Genomic DNA, 17,262 nt, shown 5'->3' with positions numbered 1-17,262 from the left:
GAAAAGGTTGACGTGGCAAGGTACCCTGACAATGCCTAGGCACAGCTTGCCCCTCGTCGGCAGCAAATCTGCGGGATGGGTGAGCCTGGTTCTGTGTGGCGATGACACATAGGTCAGCATGTAGAACCTTGCATGATACGCGTGCTTCCTCTTGCAAGGTAACACGTGTAACACAGAGTTCTTCCTGCATGGCCTGGCTGGACAACTAGTGCACCTCCGGGCAAGCACGTAGCTCAGCCGAGATGGTATTCTCTAGCTCCTCCAACGTCTCCTCTGACTGCCTCCTCTGGGACATCATGAGTACAGCCAGAGTAGATTTGAGGGATTCATAGTCAACCCTCATGGCCTCCATGTGTGCCTCTGCGTGAGCAGGAATTGATTGACGCAAAGACACTATTTCAGCCCGGCGTGCCCTGTCTGAGCTGCCATGCCAAGCCTGAGCAAGCGGGCCGTGGACTGTGCCACCCGGTGCTGGAGTTCTACCTGCCTAGCAGGGGGTAGCACGGATTGGGCCACGCATTCCATGGTCTCAGCAATGATATCAATTGCTTCCCCCTGGTGTTCTGAATTGGCAACCATGGCTTGCTCCCACTCAGTATGCCCTAGTGGCGCGCAGTCACCGTGTTGCTGGGCTTGACACCTGCAGGGCCCAAGGAACCGACGTCCTTGTTGGGTTGGCACTGCCCGCGGCTGCAGGACTACATTCCTCTGTAGTCCTTGACGTGATGCCCTAGGCACATCAGCAACTGGGGTGGAGGGTGACCCTGCATCCCGATCCACCACAGGCAGAGGTCCCACCACCTTCTGGCCCCTCAGTGCAGGTGTCGCGGACAGAGGAGCGTCCCCATCAGAATCACTCACCCCTGACGAATGGACCCGATGCACATCCAACTCGACATTGTTGTCAGAGTGATCATCCGAGCTAGACTCATTGCCAGCCCTAGACAAGATGGTCTGGAACACAAGTGGGTTCTTGTGGCCTAGCACCCCATGAGCCCCACTTGTGCCTGTTTGCTGGTGTGATAGCAACCCTGTGTATGGCATGACAACACCATCATCTGGCTCTATTGCGTCATCATCTGAAAAGTGGAGAAAAGATTAAGATTAGTACATATGTCAGAAGCACATAACACACACACACATAGATATCACATTGACAGCCAACAAATGAAGCAGACATGTCACACACAAATGAGAACCTGCAATGGATCCAGTGGCCTTGATATGCAAACACATCCCAAAAGCAGAAATGGATGTGTCTAAATAGCAGAGCCTACACAAGTACAACATTTAGTATGTGAACTCCATCAGACACCACCTCTGTCAGGCACATGTCACAGGCAGAAAAGACAGATGGCAACTAAGAGATGCAACACACCATAAGCATTTCTGAACTGCAAATTGACCACTGCTGCTAGTGATTCCAAACACACAATTACACAGGTACCATGCATGTAGACATGCATCACTAAAGCATCATCATCAATATAGCTACATCCATCTGCAGCTCGGCCATTACCGGGTGGCATGGGCCATGTAGATATAATGAATGTCCCAAGCAAAGCAAGGGCCTGCCACCAGGCATGAGGGACCAAAAAAGCCCAGTACCATCCGAGCTGCAGGACATGAGGCCTCCACAACACCCCTCAGGGCCTGATTGAGCACATTGGGCTATGAATGTTCCCGATTACATCATTACTTGTGGAAATCTCCATGGCTAGGACCCACCATAGTAGCTAAGTGGGCCTGGGCATATACATACTGCACAACAGTGAACCTTTGGGATCTGTAAGGTATTTTGTGTAAACTTGGAGCTTGGCGGTATTTTCTTACCGCCAAAAACAATGGTCATTTGACAGTGACTATTCCTTGCATTCAGATTGGGTTTGGCTTTATAGTGGAATACATTTTGTTGGTGGTATTTTGGTGAGCATAATTTCTTTGTTTTATTTGTGACCCCAACATACAAAACCCCCTTCTTTTGTTTATACTGTTCTTGTGATCTCTAGAGGCCTCAGACCTCTACATTATTCGGAAACACCACATTTTCATATGGAGTGCCACCTATGGCTGTTATCACTAATTTATTTACATTAGTGAGACTATGTTTCCATGGAGTATTCACAATAACATGTGGTATTATCACTAATTTATTTATATTAGTGAGACTATGTTTCCATAGGGTATTCACAATAACATGTGTTATTATCACAAATGTATTTACATTAGTGAGACTATGTTTCCATAGGCCTCTATCTGCTGATTCATATACGCTCAGCAGACTATTGCATTATATTCCACTCAGAAGCCACACACACATACATACCTTGAGTGGAACCACTCACCCAGCTATTTACAATGGCTCATGAAATTGCTTCATCTGTATAAGAAACTTGGCACATTAAACATCATTCCCTCCCCTACAGAGTATTTTCTTTTTTTTATAGGCACCAAATGAAGAACAGAAGCAAGAATACTCTCAGGCAGACTGTGTCTTTTAAAAATGATACATTACCATTCTGCTGAGACAATCCTTTCTGAAATAAACATAAGAGCAACAAATGCAATAATACCACAAATTTCATTTTACATTTTCAACAAGCAAAAGAGAGATTATATCATGTGTCTTGCAACATTATAACGTCACTGCTGGGTGGGTGGGGGTGCAGGGGGACATGAGTCGAGGCCTGCTGGCAGGTGCCCCTCACTGGGGGTGGGTGGATGGGTGGGGGACATGAGTCGGGGCTCACAAGTGTGCTAACAAGTGCATGGTGCCATATGTGCTGCCTGCAGGGCATGGTGAGGGTTGTAGGGTAGTCCCCTGTGGTGTGGGCTGCCTGCAGGGCATGGGGAGGAGGCAAACCGCACACCCGGGAGGGCCAACGTTGCCAAATCACGTGTGTAACTCCACGCCTACCCCCAAATACACGTACCCCGCTCGCACAGGGCCTATCGCGTGTGAAACTCCCCGCGTACCCTCCAAATACACGTATCCTGCTCGCACAGGGCCTATCACGTGTGAAACTCCCCACGTACCCCCAAATACACGTATCACACTCAACAGGGCCTATCGTGTGTGAAACTCCCCGGGTACCCCCCAAATACACATATCCCACTCGCACAGGGCCTATCGCATGTGAAACTGCATGCGCACCCCTGGAATTCACGCAGGCTGCCCATCCACCCTTCCCATGCCCCACAGGCAGCCCATCCACCCTGGCCATGCCCCACAGGCAACCCACAGGGGGGACTTTTCCCACACAATTTACTAGGCGCAAGCGGGGTACATGTATTCTGAGGGGTGCACAGGGAGTTTTACATGTATTTTTGCTAGCGCGAGAGGGGTACATGTATTCTGAGGGGTGCACAGGCAGTTTTACCTGTGTTTTCGCTAGCACGAGAGGGGAATGTGTATTATGAGGGGTGCGCGGCCAGTTTTACATGCGTTTTCACCAGCACGAGAGGGATACGTGTATTCTGAGGGGTGCGTGGGGAGTTTTACACGCGATGGGCCTACCTTGAGAGCGGTACGTGTATTCTGGGTGTTAATCGGAAAACTTGTGCAGTTCCCTCTCGGACCTCTGCAAAAGATTTAGGCTTACAGGTGTTGGCAGTAAACCCACTTGGTAGCTGTCTGTACCACACAGATTCACCTGGTAGCTGTGGCTGAGCAGTCAAAACTCTCTCAAGAAAAGTTAGGCAGTATGTGGAGTATACAAAATAGGGCAATTTACACACTAGAACAAGCAAACACGGAACAGAGCTTGGGTGTAAAGATATATAGGTATTTATTTATAACAACACATCTATGAAAACACTCTGGCACTAATACGGCAAACAACTTCAATTACAATTACTATAAGTAAATCAATCCCTCTAACAATAGTTCGACAAGTCTAGGTTCAACGGCACCACTTATTTGCAGACAGAGGTGAATGCTTTAAACTAGATGGCACTCTAATATTCGTTAGGATGGGAGAGAAAAGGCAGGGTATGAAATCAACTTGGTACCAACACTTTTACGAACAAATGCACGGCAAGTAAGGCAGGGTCTACTGTAGATCGCAAAGTTCAGAGGCCAGGCCCACTCGGAGAGAGGCAAGGCGATATGTCCCAAAAAGTATCACAGTGGAAATGCACTTCTAGTCTTTGGCGCAAATTGTCACAGAAAGATTGGACCAGTTCAGAACAGAATGTTTAGAAAGCTTGGAGGCGACCCAATGGAGAGGCGAGGATTAAGACACCTCACGCTAACCGTCACGAGGGATGCCAGGCGAACACGGTACCTTGTATGTGGAGAGACAGCTCCGGCGGGGGCAGTTGTTCCTGGTGGTGGATGCAAGTCAGGGCTTTGCCAAGAGAAGAGATGCTCTCGTCGTCGAAGGAAATTTGAAGATCGCTGCACCACCAGGGAAGAGACCAGCCGCAGAGTGCTCCATCACAAGGCACCACCTTTTGGTCGCGGTATGGGCTAGTGGCTATCCGGTTGCCGGAGTGCTCAGCACGGGCAATTCGACCACTACGCCCTGGAAGCGAAGAAAAAGCAAAGGGGACTGGTTGTGCCCACCAGTCAGGGGAATAAGACTCTCCGGTGGGGAGATCTCCTCTGTTGTCGGGAAGTGGTGAGTCGGTTCAGCAGGGCTCGACCGGAGGTGTCGTCGTTGCAGGTCGGCTCAGCTTTACAGTCATCGGATTATTAGGTCCTGTGGCGACTTCTGAAGATCCAGTCCCAAAAGCCCTGCTTTTATGCAGAAAACCCCCATTCATTCAGCCTAGCTGTCAATCACAACACGCTAAGTGGTGAGCGGGGTGGCTCACCACTTGGGCCAATCACACCAGAGTGCGACTTGAGTTGGCAAGGCAACTCAGTCCAGGGTGCCTAAACCCCCTCCCACACCCCCTGTGGTACCCAGACAGAATGGCACCACTTTGGAGGGCTTCTGTGCAGAAGCCCGCCAAAAGTGGAACAAAGGGCTCAACCTTTGGTTTAGGAGTCACAGAGAGGAACACAGATGCCATTTTAAAAACCGAGTTCTGGCAGAAAATACCAACCGATAGATTTGTTTAAGACAAATAAACCGGTGGCATGTTAGAGACTAACGAGAAAAAGTGTTAACCTCCAACAATGGGAAGAATCCCATAGATTTATATTCGGGGTCGAATATAACAAGTAGTTTCCACTGCCACCAGCCAAAACTCGCCGAGGGGGGACGGGACAGTGCCCCCTCGAATAACAGACCATGGGGTAATCGAATTACCCCTACCAGTATGTCCACAATAGGATGGTTTGTACTATTTCTGTTAGTAAATTTAGGTCTAGTAAAGCCAATGGTGACTTTACATGCCCGGGGAGACAGTAGTCAGTCCCCGGGTATGGAGTCTATGGTGGGGGTCCTCTAGGACGCCCCAGTGTTACGGCATGGAGGGTGCGTTGTAACAAACATAGCAAAACATATGAGACCCTATGGAGTAAAAGACCCCATAGCCCATAGAACACATTGACATTCACCGGAACTAACCACATTCATGTCCAAGAGTGGGAGAAAAGAGTCTCACTCTTGGCAAGATGGAAAAAGACAAACTCCAGAAATCCAGCAAAGCTGCTGGGGAACTCACTAGGTTAGGAAATTCAGCCTAAACAGAGAATTCTCCCTAACACTGGGGCATGCATGGGGAGTTTTACTCATGATTGGCCTGGCGCGAGCGGTGTACGTGTATTCTGGGGCTTGCGCGGGGAGTTTTACACGCGATGGGCCTGGCACGAGCGGGGTACGTGTATTCTGGGACATGTGCAGGGAGTTTTACATGCGTTCTCAGTGGCTTGAGCGGGGTACATGTATTCTGGGGCGTGCGCAGTGATTTTTACATGTGTTTTCGTGGTTGGGGCGCTGTATGCTGGTCCACTGGCCTTTGCGCCAGGAATTGGATTTGTGCGATTTCTTTGGTGCACGGGGCAGGGTTTGGGGCGTAACAGGCGCTGGTGCAGGGTTGCTGCACCACTCAGCGCCACGGCTGATTTTGGATGTTTTAATCCATGAATACGCTGTGCGCCTAAAGGGGTTTTGGCGCACGCGGCTGGCGCAGACTGCAGCACGCGCACTCTCTGCGCCAGCCGCATGTGCCACTTATGCGCCGATTTCTATGAATTACCCCCATGATGTTTTATACTTCTGTCATAGCTAATTCTGCCTCATTTGCTATTAGTGGCTGTCCCAGTGGTTCTTGGCTTCCTGTTACAGAAGTTTGACTACTGTCGAGAGTGTCCTCATCTAGTTGGGCCTGGAGTTCTTCTTCGTGTTGCTGTTCATTGTGCAACATTGTTTTGTACTGTGTAAAGTGTACATCTGTTATAGTGCTTTCATTTGCATTGAAAGTGTATTCATAGGAGCCAATAGATATCTTGTAACTCTTCTTCATTTCTCCAAGGTTTAAAAAGTTGTTGAAGGGACATGTAATATTGTTCTTTATGTTGAGGAGTTTTTAATGATAATTTGATATGATTAATTAAGCTTTGTTTGGTAAGTTTCACTAAGCTGCCTTCACAATTCGTCACTATGTATCTACCTTTGTTTTTATCTGGTTTTATATTATTTTTGTACGTGAAGTTTTGGGCTATGTGGTACAGACACATGGTTTCCAAAGTGGTACACCTGTTTGGGTAGTATGTGTCCAGTAAATTGTTTTTCAAAATGTCTTGGCTGTTGGGATCATTTTTGGCTATTGTTGCTATGTCATCATATGATTTGAGAACTCTTTTTCTAGATTTAGCAGGACCAAGACTTAGCCATACTATATGTTCAGATTTTCCATACAAAGCAGTACCGGTTAAACGGTCTGCAGGTTCATAGCAGCCTATGAGAGAGCATTTTTATGCCTAAACTGTACAATTTCTGTGACAGTGTTTTGTCAGATGATAGGTCATCCCAGAGGTCTTGAAGCTCTGTTTTTTCTGCTTTGGTTAAGTAGGCTGTAACATATCCGGCAACTGCAGTGGAAAAGTCTGCAATCTACTGCACATCTATGTTTCCATTCCAAAGAGAGGGCAATGATTGCATTGTAATCATTGATATATTTTGCTTCTTCTGTTCTTTTTATGTAATATGTGTTCTTAGATGATTTACCTTTGACACTAGGGGGCCGATTCATGGAACAAACATGCCCAAAAGTCCTAGCGCAAGGTGGTGCAAGTGTGAGAAAGCAAGCACACGGAGCTGCGCATGTTTTCCACTGGTTGTGCGCCAAATCCGTGCGTGGCACACACGGGCGCACACGTCATTGCAACAACCCAAACACCGTGCGCAACACGCACAGGGACAACGCACAACATCCGCGCACACACCAAAAAGGCGGCAGGACACGTGGCGTAATGCACGGAATGGGGAACAACGCATGAAAAAGAAGGCGTAACTGGGTAAGTGCTGCAGGGAAATACATGGAACACCCACACGCACGCGAACTGCTCGTATTCATGGATTTTGATACGGAAAACAAGCGCATGCTAAAAGACGTGCACAGTTGTCAACACGTCCACCACAGGAACCACAGGAAGGCAGGCGTAAGTGTCCCTGCGCACAGTATAAAAGCGCGCACAAACAACAAACACATATATACCGTTACGATGAATGCCCCATTTGTCGCAGCACTGATCGTGGGACACCGCAGGAGGAGGAGAATAGCCAGGGCCCACATTTTTTCCCCCTGGACTAGCCTTTTTGGGATGCCTGACAACCAGGTCTATGGCAGGTATAGGTTTCCACCTCATATCATCCTAGACCTGGTCAGGGAGTGGGAAGATGACCTTACACCCCCCACCCTCTGCTCCCAAGCATTGAGCCCCTTGGAGAAGGGGCTCAATGTCCTGCATTTTCTTGGCCACTGGGTCATTTCAGCTGACTACTGCCATAGTGGGGGGGTTCTCACAGGCCACACAGTCACGCTGCCTACACCAGGTGTTGGCAATCATGACTGTGCGCCCACAGTCCACAGGCACATATACATGCCCAGAACACCCGCAGAAAGGCAGGTCGTTGTCCAGGACTTTTACAGGGTGGCATACTTCCCCAAAGTGCTCGGTGCCATAGATTGCACCCATGTGGCCCTACGTCCACCTAGGGCCACTGAGCATATCTACCGAAACCGCAAGCACTGGTATACTATCAATGTGCAGATGTTATGCGATGCCAAGGGAATCATCACCTCTGCCTTTGAAAACTACCCTGGCTCCACCCATGACAGTTTCATATACAGAATGTATGCCCTGAGCCGGGCCCTGGAAGCTGGGCAGCATGGCAACACATGGCTCCTAGGTGATCACAAATGCCTGTGCACATGCATGCATGTCACACACAGACAAACCCCAATAATCACAACCATTATCACCTCTCCAGGGGACAGTGCCTACCCTCTGAGCAACCACATGATGACGCCAATCCGGAACCCTACCACACCACCCCAGGTAAGATACAACGCTGCCCATATTGCAACCAGGGCCATAGTGGAGCGCACATTCGGAGTGCTCAAGTCACGCTTACGCTCCCTTGACCGCTCTGGCGGGCAGCTACTCTATGCACCGCCAGTAGTGTGCAGGATCATTGTGGCACCATGTGTCCTGCACGTGTTGCAACACGGCAGGGCGTACTGGTGGACATGGTGGTGCCCCCACATCCCCAACCACACACACAGGTGCTGCCCATGGGAGGGGATAGGGCACATAGCGAGGCAGCCCGGACCCAGCTTGTGGCCACAATTTTCACATAAACTCCCCCCCCCGTGAGTGCACACAGGCCTGGCACATACCAGGTGACAATCAATGATGACAAAGAGACAGTCAACTGTCACAACCTTACCACTCTGAGAATGTTGCCATGGAAGTGCCACATTGTGTGCATCCCTAGCTACTCAAACATAACCAATCCTGTGTGACCAAAAGGTACACATGCAAGCTGTGTATCACACAGACCTGCAAAACAGGCCATGACAATCACTGGTATGTCACCCAAAGCCACCAAAACCACAACATGACATGGCAAGCAATAGCAAAACACAAACACAATACCAATAATGTACTCATTGACATGTGAAAAATGCAAAGTGGCGTCAGACAATTATGCCTGGCATGGAATCAGATGAAATGACTGACCAACAACCTCCCCCACAAAACAAGTCATACCCAAATGCATACCAACAGTTGTAGCTTAAACATAACAATGAATGCCTATTTACATGCACATTGTGCACGGCAAAATCAACACTGCAGAATATGTGTTCTGTGTCCATCTCCTGCAACACACTGCGCAGCACACAGCATAGTGACCAGGCATTGTGTGTGACGCACACCCTGAGCATCACATGAAAATGACAAACTAATTTAAAAAACAATTCACGCATGTACAGGATCCACAAATGGTCATATATCATGTGCTGCAGGGACACAGTGGGCCCCAGAAGGCAAACCGAGTGCACATGTGGACCTGGAAGGGTGGTTGTACATGTTGTGGATTATAGTGCGAGTGTGTGTGTCAGTAGGGGCATGCACTCAATACATGCACGTGCAATCAAGTGAACATCAGTGTCCAAATCACATGTGAACATTGCCCATGTGTACACCCCATCATGTCAAACCCCAACTATACCCTCACACCTGAAACGTAAACACAACTCATGAACGGCCATTGATCAGCAGAATACATCATGTACATAGGATACCACAATTACAATGTCAGGGTGCCCATCACACTGTGGGGCAAGGCAACTGTCCAACAACAAAATACCCCCCTCCCTCACATATCACCATGACCCACTGAACAACTGAGCCTGGGGTATGTAGCCTTCATCCTTGAAGTCTACCTGGCCACAGGATCACCCTTCCCCTTTGTCTCCATCTTCCACCTTGCATGTAAAAATTGGCCAGCACCCTCAGAGGCCACCTTGACTTGCATAAACCAAATCAAAGAGAACTCAAAGAAGGCAAGCACACAAGCCAAGCAAAAAGTCTGCAGGCAGCAAAATAAACCAGAAGAGTCTCCAGTAGATGACTTGAAGTAGCAGTACATCACAAAGCACAAGTACTAGCACAATGATGTCAACAACCAAGATAGCACAGTAAAACAATGTCACAACAGGATGTGTACCATATTTGGTACATAATATAGAATGATGCACCACAAACTGATGTGTACTGTCACAGCTCCCGTGTACAGGCGCAGGAGTGGCACAAACCAACCACCCCCAGCGTGGTCTGGGTGCCTGCAAGGTCAAACTCACACAGGCCTCTGAGACCCTGGTGGGGAATGAGGGTCAGGGATATGCAGTCGGGACAGGCATTGGTATACTGGATAACCGGAATGAGGGGCAGGAGAGGGGAGTAGGATTGACAAGGGAAAGTAGGGAATGTACAAAAATATAATAATCACATTAACACATACACAATCAGACCAAACGTGTACATCATGCACATAGTACCAAATTACTGAAATGGAAGTCAAAGTGAAACTTATCTCTGGGCTGAGTGCTGGCCTCCTGCCTGCGCACTCTCAGGTCCGGTAACATGAGCAGTTCAATGCTGCAAAGAGAGCCAGAGTCACTAATCTGTGCATGTCCATAACACACCCACACACCACCATGCAAGCCCCAAAGTAACAAAATATTCTACAAACAAACTATCTAGTGTGGTGCTTCGTACCCGTACGTAAGATTCCCCCTGTGATGGTTCATACACAGTCAAGTGAGGCGCCGGTGGGCGCGTGGCAAATGGAAGAGCAATGTGTCAAGAGTCACACAACATCCAATGTTCCCTGGGTAAGCAGCCAGATGCATTTAGCAAGGTACGACTTCGGTACAAGTCATATTCCAGCATAACCCAAATAAAGTAGGTAGTGCATGTGGCGATTTCAACATGAAAATGAAATGCACTGCACACGAGTCTGTCCCTTGCTGTCTGTCCCTGTGAGCTACTTCTTTCCCTGTCTTGGAACGCTACATGGCTAATACAACTGCCTCAATGGACCATGGTGGACCGGAGGATATGTGCCACTGCCCCTGCATGTGCCCCTGACAACTTTCCCATCAACTAGCCATAGTCCACCAACCCATCTTAGCTGTACTGAGCGCTTCAACACCAATATCTGTCCAAGCTCACCGTCAGTGGTGCTACTTAGCATGCATGTGCAACTGGCCTGGAGAAGGTTGGCTGCGGTGTGGCACCCTTGTGCTGCTCACCTTGCCTGGAGTTCCTTGAAACACGTCAGCTTCCTTAGGATGTATGAGCGCAATCCCTGTGGCTCTGCCTGCGCACACATGCGCATGTCTGCACCACCGAACGTGGCCAGCTTCCAGACGTCCAATGGGCCATGTCTGCTGGGAAAGGTGGTCTGGAGGCTCATCCCCCTGCAGAAAGGGCAGACAACACATGATTAATGCTTGAAATCTCCCTGTGTGTGTCTCCTCAGGCATGTCATGACTGGACCATGTCAGAAACGTACATCAGAAATCACTCCATGAGGACGACTTTCACAGGCAAAGTGTGTTAGCCACTGTCTACAGCATGAATTTCATCAAGTACATGTACAGTAAAGATATGAAACATACTACACAATGTATAGCAATTAATGTACACATGAATCATGAAACCACCCATCTAGCAAAGGAAGAACTGTGGTCAATATCACCCCTATCATCGCCACTAGGGGTGTTAACACAAGTAGTACAGCAGCAGACATGCCACAGATATGACAGTCCAAAGCCCTTGTGTAATAGGCTGTAACACCGAACCATCCTTGCGAGCCCATGGATAAGGGAAGCAGGAGTGGCATATGTGAGTCAGGACCCCAAGCTGCAAACACATACACGAGACAAGCTTGAAGGGACCAGCTGGAACAGACAGTTGATGCTTTCAAAAGCCACAAAGCACCACACCGTCACATGAAAGCACAATAGACAAGCAATTATAAACTATTTTAACTAATTAGACTAACTATGAAAAACTTACATTACCTAATTAAACTAACTATCAAATTGAAAGTTAACTAACTAAACTAAAAGAAAAATCAGAAATGGCCACATACGACCCATGGGGGGAGGCACCCAGGAGGGCAGAGGTACAGGGTGCTACTCAACACCCACATGCGATGGTGTTGAGGAAAAAAAAAACCTCCATGGGCTCAACGCATGGACAGCCCGACCTATGTGGGAGATACCTCGTTGTCCGAGTCTGGCTATTCCTGAAACGGAGGACATGGCACAGGAGCCTGACCACGCCTAGCCGCAGTTTACCCCTCGTCGGCAGCAAGTCTGCCAGATGGGTGAGCCTGGTTCTGTGCGGCGATGACACGTAGATCTGCATGCAGCACCTGCCGTGATATGCATGCTTCCTCTTGCAAGGTAACACGTGTAACACAGAGTTCTTCCTGCAAGGCCTGGCTGGACAACTGATGCACCTCCCGGCAAGTACATAGCTCACCTGAGATGGTACGCTCAAGCTGCTCAAACCTCTCCTCTGACCGCGTCCTCTGGAACATCAAGAGGACACCCAGAGTGGATCTGAGGGACTCATACTCAGCCCTCAGGGCCTCCATGTGTGCCTCTGCGTGAGCAGCAATTGCTTGACGCAGAGACAACATTTCAGTCTGGTGTGTCCTGTCTGAGGCCACCATGCCCCGCCTGAGCGAGCGGGCTGTGGACCGTGCCGCCCGCTGCTGGAGAAGCACCCGCCTAGCTGGGGGGAGCACAGATTGGGCCACACACTCCATGCTCACAGCAATGTTCTCCATTGCTGCCCCCTGGCATTCAGAATTGGCAGTCATGTCTTGCTCCCATTCAGTATACCAAGGTTGCACGCAGCCACCGCTTTGGTGGGCTTGACACCTGCGGGACCGAAGGACCGGGTGTCCTCGTTGTGTTGGCACCGCCCCCGGCTGCACGACTACATGTCCACGTCAACGTGATGGCCCAGGCACATCAGCGACTGGTGTGGAGGGTGACCCTGCATCCCGATCCACCACAGGCAGAGGTTCCACCACTGTCTGACCCCTCAGTGCAGCAGGTGTCGCGGACAGAGGAGTGTCCACATCAGAATCACTCACCCCTGACATATGCACCTGATGCACATCCAACTCAACATGGTCGTCAGAGTGGTCATCAGGGCTGGACTCATTGCCAGCCAAAGACAAGATGGTCTGTAGCACATATGGGTTTTCGTGGCCTACCACCCCACAACCCCCACTTGTGCCGGGTTGCTGTAGTGATAACAACCCTGTGCCTGGCATGACAACACCATCCTCTGGCTCCATTGTGTCATCATCTGAAAAGTAGAGAGAAAAAAGGTCACTACACATGTTAGAAGCACACAACACACACACACATAGACATCACACAGACACCCAACACATCAAGCAGACATGTCACACACAAAAGAGAACCTGCCATGCATGCTGGGTCAACTAGACATTGCTTCTGTGATTAGGCATGTAGAAGGGTGTTATACTGCTCAGAAGTGGGTAGATGCAGTGCAGCAAATTTGTATGTCACTCACTATCTACATGTACAAGTACTTCATGATGTGTATCAGAAAATGGAAAGGCAGTGCAAGGTCAACTTCAGGCATCACGTGCAATGTGCATGAAATGGGTTGCATGGCTGCAAGCAAAACACCCCTCCCCCTAAGTGGAAATGCAGGGATGCCTTGCATGGTATCAAAAAGATGACCATAGACCTGTGTATTGACAGACAGTGTTGACTACCATCAATTGCATCATCTGAGTCAAGTGACAACACAGCAGATGATGATGGGACAGTAAGCAGGACACATGATGAAACCTCAGGAGTACACCCACGTGTGAAGAAGACACTACACCATGTGGACAGAGTCATTGGGCATGAAATAGGCTGAGGCCTGTTACCCACATAGACTGTCACACCCTAAACATGTGTGGGATGCAGGACTGAGCCACAGTGGCCATGGGAAGGCTGATGAAATGCCATGCAATGTTGGTCACCCTGGACACGTACTACAATGATCATCCAGTCAAGGACACATAGGGGCATGCATGGAATGCACATGGAACATAAATGGGCACTCATGTCCCTGCGGAGCATCTGACATCTGCACAGTCCAAGTGAGACACCCTGCATCAAGTACAAAGGATGTACCCCACAGCATATCTCTGGCAGGTTGGCTGGTGGAAGTTAGCATGTACACAGGACGCATGAACAGGCAAGTACTTTACGTAAAATTGATGCAGACCAGTGCAAAGGTGAAATTGGGGTGGAGAGGGGGGTGGAGGTGCAAGGGAGCATGCCTGCGTGGAGTACCCACAGGCAGGCACAGGACACATGCACGTCAGTCATGCTATGACATAGTCCCAGGGCTGAGAGGAAGGTCACCCAGGCTACATGCAGAAGGGCCAGTGAGCTGGAACATGGACCGGGGGGGCATCCTGGTGACCAGCATGTGAGTAAGGTGCAATAGTGGTGATGTGGACAGTCCCTGTCTGCTCCACATGTCCACCATCCTGCAGAGCAGCCATGCATCAGTGAAGCATTGCATTACTTACACATCAGAACCATGTACACATGACATGTAGTGGCAGTCATGCACAACACATCACACAAGTAAAACACACATGTCCTCGACAAACACGCACCAACACTCACTGGAGTGGGCATCAAAGTCCGGCATCTCTCCCACTCCAACCGATTCAGGTGGTATGAACTCTGCAACGAGTGACTCATGCGGAGTGAGGTATTCCTCCTCAGGTGCCGGCCCACTGCCAGTCACCAGAGTCATGTCGTAATTTGAGGAACGCTTAGCCTTAGCGCTGTGTTTGAGGTCATTCCAATGCTTTTTGCACTCTTGCGCCGTGCGCACCTCATGGCTGAATGCACTCACATGTTCCTCAACTTGTCTCCAGTGGGTATCACGGTGGGCAGCCGTAGTTTGAACATTAGGCCCCACTAGCATGTCACGGTTGTGGTCCTGCACGTAGTCCACGAGGAAGTCCAGTTCCTGCGCAAAGAAAGGCTTCTTCCTCGACATGCAGGAGGCCCTGGCTGTGTGTGGGGTCCCAGACTATGCTGCAGGTGCAACCTTCCTCCTCTTGGATTGTGGCGCAGACCCTGGCTGGCAAATGCCGCCCTGATCAGTATGGCCAGTGGCACCGGTGGATTGAGCCAAGGGAGTGGCAGGTGGAGGGACGACCAAAGGCCTGACTCGCGTCAGTGGCAGCTGGGTGCCCTCTAATGGACCCTGCGCAGCAACATCTGCTGTGGCAGGGTCATTGACAGCGACTGTCCTGGTTGGTAGACTCACAACCTGGGTGTTGTTGGCAGCATCTGCCCCTGCACTCGGCAACACCAGGCTGGTCGGGGCAGCAGATGACATTACTGCCCCAGGGACATGTGTCTCGGTCAGGGCAGCCCTGCGTGCACCTACGGTTTGCCTCCTGCCCTGTTGGAAATCTTCCATGGACTCTTCAAGTGCCAACGCAGCCTGCGCTGGCAGACCCTGAGCATGGGTGGTGGTGTCCACAGCTGCACCTGCAGCTACCACTACCCTTGGTCCCGTGGCAGTCAATGAAACGGACTGCCGGGTCATATGGGCACCAGTGCCAGATGCAGGAGCTGCATCTCCTGGAACCACAGGGGGTGGTGGCATGACTGCACCTACACATGGCACAACATCGTGCCCAAGTGGCGCACCCCTGACTCTTCCCCCTCTGCGGCCACCCTGGACACCCTGGAGTCCCCCTACTCCCTGGTCACCCCGGCCACGCCCCTGACCACACCCACCACGAGGAGTACGCCCAGATGAGGCGCCCCTCCCCTTTGGTGGCCTCCCAACCATGGCACAGATGGAGTCGTGCCGGCACAGATGGAGGAGTGCCAATGGGAGGTGTACACCACAATTGTCCTGGGCAATTGGGGTGAAGGTGGTGGGATGCAAAATGGTAACAGCACCCCTGCACCTGTAAGGCTGTATGTGACCCCGGTGATGAAGTGACGGGTCACGCAATGCTCAGGCACCCCAAAACTGCAGTAAAACCGTGCACGCAACCCCTGCAGCCTACGTGCGTGGAATGAACCTCCCGCAGTATGCGGTGGCAGCCAGGAACATGAAAAACACGTACGCGTGGGACACGCAGACTACTATGACCTCGAAAATGGGTACCCGATACACAGGGGCACACGCAGTGGGAAAAATAGCGTGCGCGACTCACCAGCAGACTAGCGCGATGATGAAAAACACGCGTAGCCAATACCCCCGCCAAAAGAAGAGATACGTCCTTGATCCGCTCTGAAGTTGTGATGGCGGGCAAAACAACACGAAGTAGCAACACACACGTCGGTCTCCAAGAAAGGCACATACAGCGAACTGCTGGCCCCGCTCACCTTTAACCCGTGCTGAGGGAAACGCCCACGTGTCACATCACTTATGCGCTTAGGCCCTTTCCTCGGATTACACGCATTCACACACGGACGTGTGGTTTTTTCACGTGCTGATCCACTATGCACCCCTGTTGAGGGAAATGCCCGTGCGCGCTACGTCACAGATGCGCTTACGCGCTAAGGGCCTTTCCTCGAATTACACGCTGACGTGCACTTTTTTCACGTGCCAAATCACTCCGTATCAAGCTAGCCATGCGAAAACACACGGAAGACCACGCTCCTGCCCAAAAGGCCATTTTCCTGCCCCAAATGCCCCGAGCACGCTCCTACATGCCATCATCTGCTGCCTGCCTGCCTGCTGCCCACGTGCCCTGCAATTTGGTGCCTGCACATCAGCCATCTGCAGGGCTCCAGTTGCTGTGTCCAGCCCTGCTGGAACAGAAGACTCCCGACTGGGATACCATCACTCCACAGCCCAGCCCGAGGACCCAGTTGCCCACCCATGCCTGCCTTGGGGGTCGCCATGTCAGGGCAAACACCATCCGAGACCACTGGTGACCCCCAGCCAGAGAGGCAGAGGGCCACCAGCTTCAGTGAGAAGGAAGTTGGTGTCCTGGTGGAGCATGTCCTTGTCATCGTGCGCCGACAAGGAAGGACGGGAGAGGATCTGGGAGGATGTCGTGGTTGCCATCAACGCGGAGGGGGTGGCAACCCGCGACATCAAGCACGTCCAGAAGTGCTGGGAGGACCTCAGGTCCAGGACCCTCAACAAGGCCCGGCGCCTCGTGAAGGCAGAGGATGCAGAGGGTTGCCGGGTCCACATGAGCAACATCCAGATGAGGGTCCTTGAATGCCTAAGCCCAGCACTCCACGCCCAGATCC

The sequence above is a fragment of the Ambystoma mexicanum genome, chromosome 2p, assembly GCF_040938575.1.
Source record: "Ambystoma mexicanum isolate Mex_15411 chromosome 2p, UKY_AmexF1_1, whole genome shotgun sequence".
NCBI lineage: Eukaryota > Metazoa > Chordata > Amphibia > Caudata > Ambystomatidae > Ambystoma > Ambystoma mexicanum.
Note: the sequence above shows the minus strand (reverse complement) of the source record.